The sequence below is a fragment of the Ammospiza nelsoni genome, chromosome 28, assembly GCF_027579445.1.
Source record: "Ammospiza nelsoni isolate bAmmNel1 chromosome 28, bAmmNel1.pri, whole genome shotgun sequence".
In the NCBI taxonomy this organism is placed as follows: Eukaryota; Metazoa; Chordata; class Aves; order Passeriformes; family Passerellidae; genus Ammospiza; species Ammospiza nelsoni.
In genome coordinates, this window is record NC_080660.1 from 4,990,007 (window position 1) to 5,007,947 (window position 17,941).

The following is a 17,941-nucleotide window of genomic DNA, read 5'->3' on the forward strand; positions in this document are numbered from 1 at the left end:
GACCTCACTGGTCATTTAATCAACACATTTCACCTGATTGGCCAATTAAGACCTTTCAGTAATCAACATCAAGGAAAAGAACCAACTTTTTACAAACATTGTTGGGGCACCAGTTATTGATGTTTGTTTTATGTTGGTCCTTTTGGGAACTTCCCGGATGAGGTAAACCCTCCTGTAGCAATTCTGTGCCAGGTAAAAGGAGATGCACAGGACTTTTTGGTCTTCAGTTTATTGTTATCTTATATAAAGTTTTGCATTGCTGTCCACACCAGGGTCAGCATGCTGAAAAGCACCTCAAAATGGCTCTAAAATGTACAGTTTCAAGGTCTTTTAATGTTGTCTCATCCAATTAACTCTTAAAATGTACATTATTTCTACTTATCTGCCAATAACTCATCCCTTGACTGTCCACATAAACTCTGCACTGTGCTTTCCATGACCAATCACCCTGTGCCATCAACACTGCAGAACATGGAGTAGATGAAGAAGAAGACAGGGACTACACCCCTATTCCTCCATCTTGCTTCCTATCTACACCATACTAAAAATCCCAAAACCTAAATTTCTCACCCAAGTGACATACTATACTACTCTGTATTATCCCTTTCACACTTTGGTAAATTCTAATCTAACTCAAAGTCTTGGAAGTCCTCTCCATGGGCAAAGGTTAAAGGCAGTGTTTCTCTGGGGGTCAGCATGCCTCAGAGCAGACAGAGAAATATTCCCTGTGGCCTGGATTGCCACACGTTTAACCTAAAATCCTTTAACCCTTAACATGTGATGTTACCCAAAAATGTTCCAGGTAAATAGGATTAGAAGGAGAAGAAATAGCAAACAACAGAAAGACAGAAGATCCATAGAAAGACACGCACATAGGCACCAACTGCTGGGGTTCCAGCATCGCTAACAGAGAAACCCCAGGAGAAGGCAGGATCCAGACCCAGGGCTGGCCTTGTGCTCTGGCTTTTAACCCCCAGGGCCTTCATGGGCCTGCCCCTGGGGTGGGACTGCCAGTTGTTTGTCCAATCAGAGCCAGGGTAGTGCAGCTGTTAGTGTGTGATTGATTGACAGATCAGCCAATCAGAGCTCAGTTAGCACTGCCCTTACTGTGTGATTGACAGCTCTGCCAGGCCAGGGCTGGGGGCGGGGCTCTGTTCCACCACAAACCAAGGCCTGACCCGGCCCTGGCCAAACACGGGCATTCTGAGCATTCCAAGGTGGCTCGGGACATTGATTTCATCCAGCCTCTGACAGCGACCACAGTAACACTTCATAACCTCATGGAACCAAGGGTCCACGGTGACACAGTGGAATCCCCATGTACTGAGAAGTCCATTGTGGCTGACAGGCAAGATTTCTTCGCAGACTATTCAATGGGTGAATGTAGGGATGTTAACATCTCTGAAATGGGTCTTAATGTCTCTACTAACTTCAAGAAACATTTTAATTACAGAGGCTGGACAGCTTGGTATAGGAAAGTGCTTCTTGGTAATGGATTGACAAAACTATTCTTTGTTTTCTTAAAAAGGAAAAAAGCTCAGAAGTTTCTCTCCTCAATTATGTGAAAAGACATTTCATGGGAAGCCTCCTGAAACAGAAAAGGGTCTGCACAAGCCTGAACTTCTGAACTCTGGCTTAAAATGACAGGTTCAAGAGGGGAATATGCGGTAGGGGGTTCAAAAAGGTTATATCTTCCGAGTACCTCAGCCAATGGGGAAAGGAAGGGGACAACATGTGGCTAGGAGCTTAGATAAAAGGAGGCTGCTCCCTCTTGAAACTTCGAGAGAGAAAACTCCCTGGGCATGTGCCCTGGTGGATTCTCTCACTTTATTCTATTAAAGTTGAGGGCCTACTCCTCTGCCTCCTTTATGGACGCTGGCTTTTCAGAGTGTGATTTTCCGTACATGACACCATGGAACATCACAGAACCAAGGAGCCATTGTGACACATCAAGGCCCTGTTGGAACAGAAAAACAATTGCCGCCAGTACAGAACCCATGGAATCAAAGGGCCATTGGAACAATGCAGATCCAAGGACACCATGGTGACACTATGGAACCTCATGGAATCAGAGAGACCATTGTGACACTCTGGTACCTCACAGAATCAGGGGGACCATTGTAAAACTCAGACCCCCTATGGAACCAAGGGCCAAGGATGAAGCTGTGGGGCCCGTGGAACCAAGGAGCTGTTGTGACACAGCGGGGCCACAGGGAGCTGAGGGGCCATGGTGACATTGCAAGGCCTCAGGGAACCCAAGGGGCTATTGTGACACTACAGAAGAAAGGAGAACACTGTGACACTCCAGGGCCCCATGGAACCAAGGAGACCATTGGGACACTGTGGGGCCCCATGGAACCAAGGCAACAAGGAACGGGTGTGACTGGTTTGGCCACCGAGAGTCTACTGGACAGGTCTGGCTGACCTTGGCATGTCGAGGGCTGCTTCTCATCTGCCCCTGAAGCACTGGGGCTCTGGGCTTTCCTTCCTATGGGAGAGAACTCTCCTTCCCCTTCAGGAGGTCATGGCCAAAACTGGGATTCCTACCCCAAATTTTCTTATATGCAAAGATTGTTCCCAGATGAAATCTACCAGGAGAGACACATCTGGCTGCCTTGGCCACCCAGGGGCCACCTCTCATCTGCCTTTGAAACACTGGGATCATGTGCTTTTCTTTCTTATGGGAAAAAACCATCCATCATGACCAGGTGCCCATGGCCAAAATTGAGAATCTGCTTCCAGAATTCCCAATATCCAAGGATAGCTCCCAGACAAAAGCTGCCAGGACTGGTAAGTTTGGCTGGCCTTGGCTTCCTGAGGGCTGGCAATCATCAGCCTCTGAAACACTGGGACTTTGTGCTTTCCTTCCCAATGAAAAGGACTTGTCTTCCTGTCTAGGCACCCACAGCCAAATATGAGATTCCACCTCCAAAATGTCCTATGTCCAAGGAGAGTCCCTAGATAAAGGGTGCCAGGACACACAGGTCTGGCTGTGTTGACCTAAGGGTGGCGACCTCTCATCTTCTTCCAAAACACTTAGACTTAGCATTTTTCTTTCTATTGGTAAAAACCATCCATCCTGACCCGGTGCCCATAGCCAAACCTGGAATTCTACCTCCAAAACTCTGTACATCCAAGGATTGCTCCCAAATGAAAGCCAGAAAGGTCTAGCTGCCCTTGCCGCTTGGGAGCTGTCCCTCACCTGCCTCAAAACACTGTGGCTCAATGCTTTCCTTCCTATGGAAAAGAACCATCCTTCTTCTCAAGGTGTCCAAGGACAAAACTGAGATTTCTCCTCTGAAATTCTAAATATCCAAGGAGTCCTCCATGACAAAAGCTGCCATGACAATCAGGTCTGGCTGGCTTGGGAGCCAGGACAGGAGCCACCTGTCTCCTCTTCTGCCTTTGAAACACTTGGGCTCCGTGCTTTCCTTCCTATGAAAAAGAACTGGCCAAAATTGGGATTCCACCTCCCAAATTCCCTATATCCAAGGGTTGCTTTCATACAAAAGCAACTAGAACAGAGAGGTCTGGCTGACTTAGGCCTCTGATGGCCACCTTTCATCTGCCCCTCAAATACCAGTGTTCCCTGCTTTCCTTCCTATGGAAAAGAACCGTCATTCTCCTCCAGGTCTCCATGTCTGAAATTGGGATTCCACCTCCAAAATTCTGTATATCCAAGGGTTGCTGCCAGGTAAATCTGTCAGTACCATCAAGTCTGGCTGGCCTTGGTCTCTGGTGACTGCCCCTGCAACACTGGGTCTGGATTCTTTCCTTCGCATGGAGATCACTGGGACACTCTGGGGACCTCATGGAACCAAGGGGATCATTGTGGCACCACTGGAGCCCATGGAATCAAGGCGCCATGGTGACACAGCGGGGCTTCATGGACCCCAGAGACCAATATGACTCTCTGGGGCTGATGGAACCATGGAGACCATTGTGACCCTTCAGGGCCTCGTGTCACCCAGGGGGCATTATGACACCTCAGGGCCTCAGGGAAGCAAGGGACGATTGGGACACTGTGGGACCCCATGGAACCAAGGGAACATGGAGCAGGTCTGGCTGCAAGTACTGAGCCCAGCTGGGGTCACGGAACCATCTGCAGGCCCCGGGTGAGATATTACTCTTTCAGTGCTTCCATCCTCCCTCGAGTGAGAGAAAAGGACAAAGTGCAGGCACGTAGAGGAGCAACATGAAGACACCGAGGGCAGTGAAGAGGAAGTTGAGTCCCAGATGGGAGGGATGAGGAGATGTCCTGATCTTGGGGCTGAAATCCTGTTGTAAAGCTATGGAGAAGGATGTAATTCATACATCAGACTCTCTTTTTCCCTGTATCGCATTGAAAAGTATGGGGACATGACTTGTTCAGCAATGGCTCCGTGCTAAAGTAAGCAAATGCTGAAGTAGCTGTGATCCCATGAGAAGTTTGAACATTGTAAAAGGGAAAAGTGGTGAGATCCTGTGCCTTCACAGGGAGAAGAAAAAGATCTCTGTTCTCAGAGATGAAGATGATTTCAGAAATAGATGAGGAGAACCTTTGCTCTTAAACAGCTCATCTTTAAACTAATACCCCATAAGCTGATATGGCCCATAAACACACCTGTAAAAGAGCTTTGAAAAACTGGAAGGGATGTCACAATTGCAGATTTTTCTGGGCAGTTGCTTTTCATGGAAATTGAGAGCTACAAGAGAAGTGTTTCTTCTGGAGAAGTCTCCATAGCAAGAAAGAGAGACTTCTCTCCCTAAGTGAACTCAAGAAAGACTATTCTAGTTGGGGTAAACTGACTGAAAATTCTAGGTTTGTCTCTTTATATTGTCAGCAAGAAAGAAAAGGTTGTAGGGAGAGGAGAAGTGTTCTGAAAGTTTTTTTCTTATTACTCTTTCTTTAAGTTGCTATTAATGAACTTTTCCTTATACCCTTTTAAAGTTTTGAGCCTGCTTTGCCGTTCTCCTAATCTTATCACACAGGAGGAAATGAGTAAGTATATTCTAATGAGTTCACTGGTAATTAGCCAACACTAAACTCACTACAATAGTTGCTACATTCTCCAAGAAATCTCAAATTGGCAAACCAAAACCACTACAGAAACATTTCTGATGAACTGCACTAGAGCAGAGGGAAATCAAGGCAGAGCCATGGTTTGTCAGGACTTGCTTGATCCTAATAAGCCCCGTAGTGCATTTGGAGCTGAGCCCTGGAATATCAGGGCCTGAGAGGAGATTGCAAAAACCTTTCCAGTTGTCAAAGTCAGAAGAAAACCCCAAAGTGCCTCAAATCATGGATGCGTCCCACTGAGGTCCATCCCCTACACAGGCTCCTCATTGACTCCTTGGAGGAGAGAATTGGAGGCCAGGATGGCACAAAACTTCTCAGAGATTCAGTGTGGAAAGAAAAATCCAGAGTACCTTAAAAAGCAAAAGTATCTCAAAGTATTAATGAGCACAATTGGGTGTCAGTACAAAGCTCTCCAGGGACTCATTAAAGCAGATAATTGGGGCCATGATTGCACAAACCTCTCACAGAGTCTGTATCAAAAGAGAAACACCAAGTACCTTCAAATAACTGAAGTACCTTGAAGCATTAATGAGCCCCACTGAGTGTTGTTAGTGACAAAGCCTCTCCAGGGACTAATTACAGCAGATAATTGGAGGCCAGGATTGAACAAACCTCTCAGAGACTCCAAGGCAAAAGCCAAACCCAAAGTCCTTTGAAAAACTCTGTGAGCATTAAGGAGCCCACCCAGGGCCATTCCTGACCAAGGCTCCCCAGGGACTCCTTCCAGCAGATCCTTGAGGCCACTGGGATGTGGGCTAGGTGGGGATGCTGAGGGCAGGACAAGGGGGTGACAGTACCCAGCCTGGCTGGGGCTGTGCCAGTAGGCCCCAGTGCCTCAGGACAAGGTCTGTCCTCCCAGACCTTGGTGGCACAGACCCTGCTGTGGCCCAGGGCACCAAGACTTGTCTTCTCTTTGTCCCCACCTGTCATCAGTGCCTCCAGCTCTCTGCTCTGCCTGGGGCCTGGGGTCACGGGCCACTTTCTCAGTCATGTCCCTCAGTGGGACCCATTAAAAGTACAAGAAACTTTGGAGTGTGATTGTGACTTGGAGTTCTGGAGAGGTTTCTACAGCTCCCTCTCAGGGACTGATGTTCAGGGCCTGAGCACAAAGCCCCAGAGGCTCATTAAAGTGCTTGTTCTGTGTCTGCGCTGCTGAGCTGGGCTGGGCTCCTAAAGCGTCAAGAAGAGCTTCAAAAGCACATTTCTCTTGATGAGCAGCTTTTCTCCCAGTCCAGCTGGGCTGGGGCACTGCCTGCAGCCACCCCAGGCACAGCACAGAGGCACAGAGAGCTTCAATCAGTCAGGGCTGGGAAGGTGCTGAGACGTGCCTGGGGCAGAATCACTGCCAGCCCTTGGCACAGGAACCTCTGGCTGCAGGACAGTGCAGCTGCAGCTCCTGGAGTGATCTCCTGAAGCTGGAACATCCCAATGCCTACAGACCCTGTGAGTACATTCTCTGATTGTCTTGTGCAGAGCAGCCAGGGGTGCCCAGGGCTGTCCTGCAGAGCAGGGTCCTGCAGCCCAGGACACTGTGCTGGGGCAGGGACTCTGCTGCCTGCCAGGGACAGCTCTCAGCCAGCCCTGGCAGCTGCTCCCAGCACTGGAGAGAAGTTCTGGGGGGAAGGAGCCACCCTGAGCAGGGCAGGGGCTGATGCTGAGAGGGGCTGGGTGGGGCAGGGCTGCTCCCAGCTCCAGACCAACCTGGGTACATCTCCAGAGGACTCTTCGCAAAGAAGGTAAGCATGGGATTGCTGGAAAGATCAGGAGCTTTCCTGAGACTGTTTTCAATTTTCTGCTTAGAGTAGAGTGGGAAGGTTAGGGTGATGACATAAAGATTTTTGTTTTTATACATTTTTCATCTCTTCGTAGCTCTGCAAATTAGTATTATATAGTTATAAAATTATAATATTTCCTTAACTCTATTAAACATTTATTTAAGTCAAATTGCTATTATATACTTCTATAACTATAAGCTTTAATTCTTCTATAACTATAATCTTCTATTAACACTAGTATGTTTCTCAACCTTTCTCTAGATTTTAGAACAATAAGCTGACTGTCTAAATACATTCCGGAAACACTGTATAGTCTTATTATCAGGAATAAGACCTACAAGAAGAACATTCTGGTTTCTGACCAGAATATGAGCAGTCATAATAAAAAGGGAAGGCAAAGAAGCCTTTGGACCTAATCCAATGGGTTGATCCAGGGGTGTGTAAATGGGGTAACTGAATTTCCTATTGGATGTTCCTGTTAAATATCCTAAATTAATCAACCTTAATAAATTGCTGGAATTGGGGGCCAGGATGTGTTACATCCCTACTGGGACACCTGTAAGTTTCCAATTAATGTCTGTTTTTTTACTTTACTGTTCTAACACTGTTGCAAGGGTTGTTTTTTTTTTTTTCTTTGTGGATTACAGACAACAGGGGGATGAGAGAAGAAGAACAGGAATTGGAATCCCAGAATCATAGAACATTTTGAGTTGAAAGGGACACACAGATTCATAAAACGAATGTTTGAACATTTACAGAGACTCCAGAACTGTAACTTTGAGTGGTCAGTCTCTCTGCTGGGAGCCTCCCAAAGGGCCCTCAGCCATTCCTCAGCCCTGGACAGAAGCAGCATCACCTTTCCAGGGCCCAGCAGGGCTCTCCTGAGCTGCCCTTGCCCAGCTGCACACAGAGCCTGCCCCAGCCAGGGCCCTGCACACAGGCAGGTTTCTGTAGGGCCCAGCCAGGGGACACAGGCTGGGATGGGCTCTGTGAGTGCTGGCAGGGACAAGGCTCTTCGCAGGAGGGAATGTCCAGGCCCAGGGAGATGCTCAGGGAAGGAGAGGGGGCTGAAGAGAGTAGTGCTGGGGGCAGGGGGGCACTGTTGGTGTGTGGAAGGTGCTGGGCACAACTGGGCATGGGAAAACTGTCCTGCGTGCTCGGCTGTCTCTGCCCTGCTCTCTCAGGCACAGCACCACAACATCTTCTCTTGGTTCTGCCCTGCCCTGATATTGTCACTGCTATCTGCTGCTCTCAGGGAGGCTCTGGCATTTGCAGCAGCTGAGTCAGGCTCTGCCCTTGGCATTCCTGCCAGGCAGGGCTATCCATGGGAATGGGGTGTCCAAGCTTCCCTGGCACCTGTGGGTGTGGGCAAAGCAGTCCATGGGAAAGGGGAATGAGCTGAACCCCCTCCCTGAGATCCCATCATGGGCACAGCCAGGGATCTCCTTGCTGTGCCCTTCCAAGTTCTGAGCTGCCCTCCTGGGTGCAAATCTGTGCCAGAGCCTCTGGGAGTTCCCTGAATGTCCCACGGGGAAGGGCAGAGCTGCCAGAGCTGAGGAAATGCTGTTGGGTTTGCCATGGGAGTAGTGAGTGTCCTTGACACAAGGGGGTGCTGAGACCTTGCCCAGAGACCTTTAGAGAGGGTGAGACATTCAGGGATCCCTCTGCTCTGGGCAGGCTCTGGTTTATCCCAGGGTGATGCAGGAGTGTGATTGTGCTCTGATTGCAGCCAAAGGTGCAAAGCCAGGGCAGTTGGGCACAAGCCCATCCAGCTTCTCACCTTCCCTGAGCCACGGGAATCCTTTGCCTCTCATATGTCTCAGTTGCAAACTCTGAGTGCAGCAGAAATGCTGGGGATTTCTGACCTCAGAGAGGCAGGAATGATGTGTGGGAAGGAAAAAATTCCTTAAACCAGCTCCTGCCATCCATGTCCTAGAGAACGGGGGGGGGCAGATGCTACCAAGCCTGTCTGCATTCTGAGTGACTCCATGACAAATCCTTAATATCCAGCCTTGTCCCTCTGCCACATGGCCACAAACCCAGGGCAGTGGGGCAGGGATGGCTCCTCAAGACAACCCCCCACAGGCCTGGCTGCCCCTAGCACACTCAGCCAGCACAACTGGAGCTCAGGCAGGGAACTGGGCGAAAGTTTTCTCAAAGCAGGAACAAGGCTGAGTGAGTCCCAGTGTGACAGTCTGCAGAGAATGGCACAGGTTTGGCTCATAGCAGCCTCTCCTGACTTCTAACTGTTCTTTCTCCTTGAACAGGTCCCCTTGTCCAGCCCCAGCAAATGTCCAACAGCAGCTCCATCAGCCACTTCCTCCTGCTGGCATTGGCAGACACGCAGCAGCTGCAGCTCCTGCACTTCTGCCTCTTGCTGGGCATCTCCCTGCTGCCCTCCTGGGCAACGGCCTCATCATCAGTGCTGTAGCCTGCAGCCACCACCTGCACACACCCATGTTCTTCTTCCTGCTCAATAGGCCCTCAGTGACCTTGGGCTCCATCTGCACCACTGTCCCCAAAGCCAAGCCCCTCTGGGACACTAGGAACATCTCCTACACAGAATGTGCTGCTCAGGTATTTATGCTTGTCTTTTTCATCTCAGCAGAGTATTTCCTCCTGGCAATCATGTGCTACGACCGCTATGTGTCCATCTGCAAACCCCTGCACTATGGGACCCTCCTGGGCAGCAGAGCTTGTGCCCACATGGCAGCAGCTGCCTGGGCCAGTGCCTTTGTCATGCACACAGCCAATACATTTTCCCTGCCTCTGTGCCATGGCAATGCCCTGGGCCAGTTCTTCTGTGAAATCCCACAGATCCTCAAGCTCTCCTGCTCACACTCCAATTTCTTCAGGGAACATGGACTTCTTGCTGTTAGTGGCTGTTTTGGACTTGGTTGTTTTGTGTTCATTCTTTTTCCCTATGTGCAGATCTTCAGGGCAGTGCTGAGGATCCCCTCTGAGCAGGGACGACACAAAGCCTTTTCCACCTGCCTCCCTCACCTGGCTGTGGTCTCTCTGTTTATCAGCACTGGCACCTTTGCTCACCTGAAGCCCCCCTCTATCTCATACCCATCCCTGGATCGGGCCCTGTCAATTCTGTACACAGTGGTGACTCCGGTCCTGAACCCCCTCATCTACAGCCTGAAGAACCAGGAGCTCAAGGCAGCATTGGGGAGACTGGTGACTGAATGGTTTCAGAAACATTAAACTGTTGACAAACTCCTGCAAATCACTTGTAATAAACTCATCTTTGATACTACTTGTTGATTTCATTTGAAGACTCTTTTACTTTGTTTTACTTTTTTCATGTTTCCACAAATAAATGTCAGTTTTTGTGCCATTTCTCATTTTGTTTGTCTCCACATTCCATGTGGCCACAGACTGTGTCAATGAGGGGCTGCACTCTTGGTGGGTTTAAAGGAACTAAAGGATCTCCCAGAAAAGTTTTCTGCAGAGATGCCCATTTGCTTGCCTTCTCTGGAGCTGCAGCAGCAATGTCTGTGTGCTGACCTGAGGGCAGATCAGGGCTGGCACAGCAGCTGTGCCCAGCAGCAGCAGCAGCACTTGGTGTTGCCAGTGCTGCTGCCGTGGCCCTACCCCACTGCCCTGGTGGCCCTGGTGTTGCTGCAGGGCCTGAGTGCTCTCGGGGCCGGGCACAGTCCTGGGGGTGGCAGTGCCGGGGCTGAAGCAGGGACAGGCCTTGGGCACCGCTGGAGCAGCACTGACGCCTCAGGCCAGGGCCTGGGGGCTCCAGGCTCCTTGCCCAGGCTCTCTCCAGAACACGGCCAGGCCAATGCTCAACCCAGAAAACCCCCATGAGCAGCCCCAGGCTGGCTGTGGGCAGGGTGGGGGCAAACAGCATGGCTGGGGCTCTGCAAGGGCCCTGGAGCAGATGGGAAGGAGCAGCAGAGCAGGGGCTGATTGTTGCCTTCTGGATCAAGGCAGGCGACCTGGTTCTAAGGATCAGCACGGCGACCCACTCTCTCCAGGGTCGCTCGGGCCAATGACACACGCAGACATCAATATGATGGACGGTCAAAAGGCGTTTATTACTTCTTCTCGTGGGGTCTTATAGTCTAAGGGGTCTCTACGTCAAAAGGGGGTTTGTCCTTCTTATCTGTGGTTAGTAAGGAATGGAAAAGTACTGGGTAAGGAATGGAAAGTTACTGGCACTACTGTTAGTGAGGCCACATTCCTAGGGTAATCTCTTATCTTAGAGGAACAAAGGGTCCTGCCTTTCCGTGACATCGCGTGATCTTCCGCAGAGCCTTTCCCTATCTACCACATCTCCCCCCCCTTTTTCACAAATGAATGAGGTAGTCATATACATAGGTACTAAAATGAGGTATAAGGCTGTAACTTGACAAGGGAAAGGGGTTTTGGAAAACCTGAGTAAGCTTTTGCCAGACAAGTTTGGAAAATCTTGTGACTGGCAGTGTTCCTTGGTTGAATTCACAGCAACTGTCGTCAGCCTAAAAACTGGATGTTAGTCCGTTCCAGGCGGCTCTGAACGAACGAGACCAGCTTGTTCAGCAGGCATGGTCCGAAGGTAACTGTTAGAAACAGCATCGCCAATGGACCTATCAGGGCAGAAATCAGAGTGGTTAGCCAAGGTGATTGATTGAACCAGGACTCATACCAGCCCTGTTGGGCTTCCCTGTCTTTCTGTCTCTGAGCCAGTCGGTTCCGGAGTTCTGCCATGGAGTCTCTCACTACTCCCCTGTGGTCTGCATAGAAACAACACTCCTCTTTCAAGGCGGCACACAGGCCCCCTTGCTGCATGAACAGGAGGTCCAGGCCTCGCCTGTTCTGCAGGACCACTTCTGAGAGTGAGGAGACCAACTTCTCTAGAAAGGAGATGGATTTCCTCATCAATGGTCTGTTGCAGCTGGGACAGTCCTTGGTGCTGGGTCGCTAGGGCTGAGACACCCGTGGCCATTCCGGCTGCTCCCAGGCCGAGCAGCATTGCGATAGTTATACCTGTCATTATTTCTCTTTTGTGGATCCAGCTGGGTCCCTCAAGAAGATGGTACATTTCTTCGTCTGAGTGGTACAGGACCCTAAGAACAATCAGAACTTGGACACAGAATTTGTTAGAGTCATTGAATTTGGGAAGGAACACACAAGGACTCACTCCAGATCGCTGGCAAACCCACATCCCAGATGCGGATGGGACTGCCCACTTATTGTTTTTCCTGTTAGGCTTGACAATTTTGGTGCAGATGTTGCCTCTCCGCCTAGCTAGGGTTGCATTGCCAAAGCATCTGCCTCGGCCTGTGACTTGACTCAGGGTGATTCCTTTGCGAGGGGTATCCCATCTGCACTGGTGAGGGGCATCAGCTGAGGAATAACTGAAGGGAGTGTTTAAGATGACTCCTTTGTAAAAGGGGGGTTTGACATCGTAACAAAGCCAGCAGGATTCAGTTAGGTTAGGGTTGGATTTGTTCAGGGATACAAAGGTAGCTTCTAACATATGAAGGATTGGGTCTGAGTCTGACTCGGTTAAGCGGCTCATCTGAAAGGTTTCTGCTTGACCGGTTGGCACATTGCTGACCCCTGTGGGTAAGGTTTTGGGGTAGGTTACGTTTCTCCCTTTCGGCACGCTTTTAATCGCTTTGTTGGATCCGACCGCTCGGGGTGCCGACGGTTGGAGCCTGATAATTTGCACATTCACCCTCTCTTTCGACCCTTGAAGGACTACTGTCCACATTTTGCCTGTGGCCCAGCTAGGGTGATCTGGCTGCAAGACCATCATGTTGTAATCAGTGCATGCCCGAAATCTAGGGATTTTATGTTGGTTTCGATGGAAGTTTCCGTGAGAGAAGAAGGGTGTTTTGCAGCCGATGGGTGCCCAGGTGAACTGTAAGAATTTGTCTGGCTCTTGTGGATCCCACCCAGGCCCCGACGGTCTGGCATCTGTAACTATGGTTTCGCAGCCCCAGTGCCCACAATATCCCCACCCTGGGTGATTGCAGTAGCTTTTCCCAGGGTTTGAAGCTGGGCACCAGTAAGATAGGTACGAGTGTGTGACGTGTGGGGAATAAGGGTTTACCCTTGGCTGTCCTGGAAACAGGTCGGTGATGTGGAGCACGAAGGACGGGGTGTTTGGTGTGGTGATTTCTCTGAGCACTTTGCCACTACTAAGGTGTTGCATGACCCACCTGAAGGGCTGATGGGGGTAGTGGTCTGGGCTGGCTTGCCCTCTGGCGACAAGCCCCAACAGCAAAATCACACAGAAACACCCTTGGTGCTTGGGTCTCACTCTTGCGGGTCTCTCGGGCGCTGCCTGACGGCTTGGTGGTCTGTCACTTTCGTCTGGAACCGGGATGTATGCGTCACGAGGACGTCCCACGAGCAGGTCCTGTAAACAAAGACTCGCAATTCTCGTCAGTCTCATTCTGCTCGCTATGAAGGTCCGGTTTAATCGACTTAAGTGGACACCACCTGATTTTGCCGTCCTTTTTGACAGCTGCGTACCTTCGCCCCGTGAGCATCAGCCTCCAACCCCATTCCCACTCGCCTAGCTCGTTTCTAATTTCCACCTGTGGGCCCTCTTCTAGCATTCGAGTGGCCCAGTGTTTTTGAACGGGACTGTTTGTTTCATCTCCCCTAGGGAATTGATTCAGTGCCAGCAAAGCGGTTGCCAGCATACGTGCCTGATCTCCTGGGGGAATGGCATTGGCAAAGCCCTCTGCTTTTGCCAACACTTCTAGCTTGGTTTTCAGGGTCTGGTTTGCTCTCTCAACTATGGCCTGCCCGGTACTGTTATATGGGATGCCTTGCACTAACGTGATGCCCCATTTTGAGGCGAATTCCTGTACTGGTTTGGAGGTGAAATTGGAGCCATTGTCCATTTTGATCTGCTTGGGGATACCAAGCCAAGCCATGGCTGTCAGCCAGTGCTGAATTGTGGCTTTGGAGTTAGTTTCAGGGTGCTGTGTGGCTATGATCATTCCGCTATAAGTGTCCACTGTCACTGCAAGCCATGCTCAGGGCTTCAGCAGTTGACATAAGGTGAAGTCTGACTGCCAGATTTCTGAGGGCTTGAGACCTCTCAGGTTGGCCCCGCAGGTCCAAAGGGGTGACTTCTGGCAATGAGGGCAGGTGGCTACCACATGTTTTGCGTCCACCGTCAAGATTTCACATCTCTTCGTCAGTGCTTTGGCTCCGATGTGGAGCGACTCATGCAGTTGACGAGCTCTTTGCAAGGTCCAAACGCCTTTTGCTGCGGCATCCGCTTTGTCGTTGCCGATCTGGAAGTAACCTTCGACTGGGTCATGGCTGTTGATGTGGATGACTGACACGGTGCCCTGTCGCGAGGAGAGTGCTTCTTCCAGCATTAGGGCTGCTGCTGATGTCAACACTCCTGGTCCTGCCATGGCTAGGCAGATCCTTGCCACGAATATAGAGTCTGTTACGATGTTGAGGTGTTCGTCTTGGAAGAGTCTGCACACCAGAACTACTGCTGTTGCCTCCAGCTGTTGCACCGACAGTGTGGGGTCACACTCTTTGACGCAGTGCCATTGCTCTCCTGCCTGCCACACTGCTGCTGCGGTTGAAGTCGTGGAGGAAGCGTCTGTGAAGACCGTTGGTCCTGGCTGCGGTCTGTCCTTGACGTTCGGTGGCATGTCCATGTCAACAATGGTCAGCAGCTGAGTCCAGGGTGGTCTGGAGGAGTAGGAGATTTCTCCTCCGAAGCCAGAGAGAGCAAGGGCCAAGTACTCCGATATTGTGGCTGACTCCGTGGTCGGCTGCTTGCGAAACGGAAGGTGAATGCTTGTCGGCTCGGTCCCTAGGTGTTTCAAGGCGAGTCTCCTGCCTTTCATGATGAGGCTGGCGATGCATTTGATTCCTGGGGAAAATGCACGAGCGGGTCTTCCGAGGACCACCCATTGGATCGGCTGGGCCTTTTCAGCAAGTCCTTGGGCCAGTGCTCCCACTCCCCCCTTTGGTGTAAAGTGGACGTACAGGTCCAGTGGCATGGCTGGGTTCCACCTGGCAAGCGTGCCAGTGGACATCTGGCTTTTGATGAAGTCGAGGGAGCTCGTTGCTTGCGGTGTCAGCACCTTGGGTTCCCAGGGGTTCTTTCCTTTCAGAAGGTCGTACAGAGGGTCCATGACCTCAGGAGGAATCAGGACAGTTTTGCGAAGCCACGGCAGCGATCCCACCAGGCGTTGCACGTCGTGGAGCGTCTTGACGTCTCGGTTGACCTTCACCTTGGGGGTGTCACATAGGAGCTTGTAATTCCTACTCCCAGGAAGGTCACGCAGGGTCCTCTCTTGATCTTTGCGCTCGCGATCTCGAAGCCATTGGTCTGAAGAGTCTCCGTGATTGTGGACACCAGGTGATCTACTTGGCTTGTCGATGGTGCTGCGACCAGGATGTCGTCCATGTACTGGATGATGGTTGCGGTGGGATTGGAGTGTCGGACTGGCATCAGTGCTTTGTCCATGGTGATTTGGCATATGACAGGGCTGCCAACAAGGCCTTGTGGAAGTACTCTCCATTGGAAGCGAAGGTTGGGCCGCTCGCCGTTTCGAAACGCCACGGAAAAGGCGAATCGTTCTCTGTCCTCAGGGTGCAGGGATATTGAAAAGAAACAGTCCTTGATATCCAGTACTGCGCACGGCTGCCCTGCGGGGATGGCTGAGTTCGTGGGTAGCAGTGTCTGGACTGGACCCATGGGTCAGATTGTCCTGTTCACTTCTCTCTGGTCGTGGACGAGGCGATAGCCTTGTCCAGACCTTTTGGGGATCACAAATACAGGGGTGTTCCATAGGCTGGTGGAGGGTTCTATGTGACCCTTTTGCAGTTCGCGGTCGACCAGTTCCTGCAAGGCTGCCATTCGAGGCTCTGTCAGGGGCCACTGCTCAACCCATACAGGGTCTGATGATTTCCAAGTCAATTTGATTGGCAGCGGAGGGTGTACGGCAGTGGCCCTCAGGATAAATTTGTAATCCAAAATCCGAGCATGGAAAGGACGTCCCGTTTCCCCGAGGCCGGGATGCTTGGAGTGAGGGTGCTACCAGGGAAAGCTGTGCCGGCTGGGGACAGCTCACTGAGTTGCTGCCCTTCCCCGGAAGCCTGGGCTAACGCGGTCGTCCTGCCATTCCTGCTTAAATACAATCCACCCCGCCCCATGAAAAAGCATGCGGCTTATTTGCGTAATATCAAAAGTGAGCAGATCGTTATTGCTAGAAAGGTCGTCCTCAAGAGTGGGTACTACAGCTGAGTTGATCCCTATTTCTGAAATTGCTTTGGCTTCTTTTGGGTTAACTGGGGTATATGCCCTTTGTTCGTTCCCCCGCGCTCCGGCAGCCCCCACCGGGAAAGCGCGCATGGAGGCTGCCAGTGCCCGGTCCCAACAGGCTGCTTTTATTTTTCCCCAATCGGTGAGTTTGTGTTGCGATTGTTTCCCGATATTGTTTAAAGCTTTATTCGGTTTCGCTCGAAACTGCATTAATTCTGCTCTCTCGGTTTCCGAGTCCCAGCCGGACTCGGTCGGCTCTTCCGAGCTGTCTGAGCAGCTGTTACTTGACTCTGAGCCAGAAGCTGACTGCCAGTACACTTCCGGTGCTCCGTGCCGTTTTGTTCGGCTTTGACCTCGCTCCTCCCTTTGGGGGTGGTGTCACTCCCTCCCCCTGGGGTCCCCCTGCCTCCTGCTGGGGGAGGTCCTTGCCCTATAAGGACCTAATTTGAATAGAGAGCTCTGGTTGGTTTTGCACTCTACCGCAGGGACCGCCCCCCTTCCCCACTCGCCCGCGCATGCGATGTTACGCAGGCTGACTGTATTTCTGCCCCCCGCCTCCTCCCTTCTGCCCTCGCCATGTGGTTCGGCGCCATTTTTAAACGCACATGGGGGGGGCGAGTTTTTACCGATCCCGGTGGGGTCCGACAATCCGGCCTCATTCCGCGCCTCCTCCGCGAGTCCCTGCAGAAGCATCGCGCGCGCTGCTCTGCCTCCTGCGCCGGATCGGTGGCCGGCGGGGAAGAGATGGATAGGGAAACCGCGGATTTCTCGGATGGTTCCGCGGGGGGACTAGGACCCGGCGGGCTCTGCGGGAAGGTCGGGGAGTCCCCCGGGGGTTCCGGGGGGTCTCCTGGGGGCTCCGGGGGGTCTGGGCTCAGGAAAGGGTGAAACCCGCCCGGCCTCTGCATATTCCCGCCTTCAATCCGATTGCTCTCAGAGGCGGTCTGCGTCGCGGCCCCCACCCCCGGCTTTGGTGTAGCTAATAAACGTATACACGCGGCTTCCCGCGTCTCCTGTTCTTCTAACGTCTTGCGTAGGGCCTCTTCTACTTTCCCCCACGCTTTGAGGTTTTTACCACTGCCTGTGGACTTAGAGTCCTCCGCTGAGGCGTCAGTGCACTTCTCCCGCGCTTCCGAATATAATATATTTACCGGACATTCGATCGTCCCCAGCTCTAGGAGCCTTGCAATCGCAAGATTAGAGTTCCTGAGCTCACATTTAATTCCCCATCGCTCATGAGCTTGACTTATGACCTTCGCTCTGGATTCCATGGTCCACGCTAGTCGGGAGGCGTCCCTCCCGCTGTGGTCAGACCTGCTGCCACAGCCTCTGTCCTCTGTCCAGGAGAATCCCCGTTTCCCGGGCACAGATTGGCTCCCGGGTTTCGGGCACCAGATGTTGCCTTCTGGATCAAGGCAGGCGACCTGGTTCTGAGGATCAGCATGGCGACCCAAACTCTCCAGGGCCGCTCGGGCCAATGACACATGCAGACACCAATATGGTGGACGGTCTAAAGGCGTTTATTACTTCTTCTTGTGGGGTTTTATAGTCTAAGGGGTTCTCAACGTCAAAAGGGGGTTTGTCCTTCTTATCTATGGTTAGTAAGGAATGGAAAAGTACTGGGTAAGGAATGGAAAGTTACTAGCCCTACTGTTAGTGGGGCCACACCCCTAGGGTAATCTCTTATCTTAGAGGAACGGGGGTCCTGCCTTTCCATGACATCGCGAGATCTTCCGCAGCGCCTTTCCCTATCTACCACAGACTCACTCAGCCTTGTTCCTGCTCTGGGAAATCCTTCACCCAGGTTCCTGCCTGAGCTCCAGTTGTGCTGGCTGAGTGTGCCAGGAGCAGCTA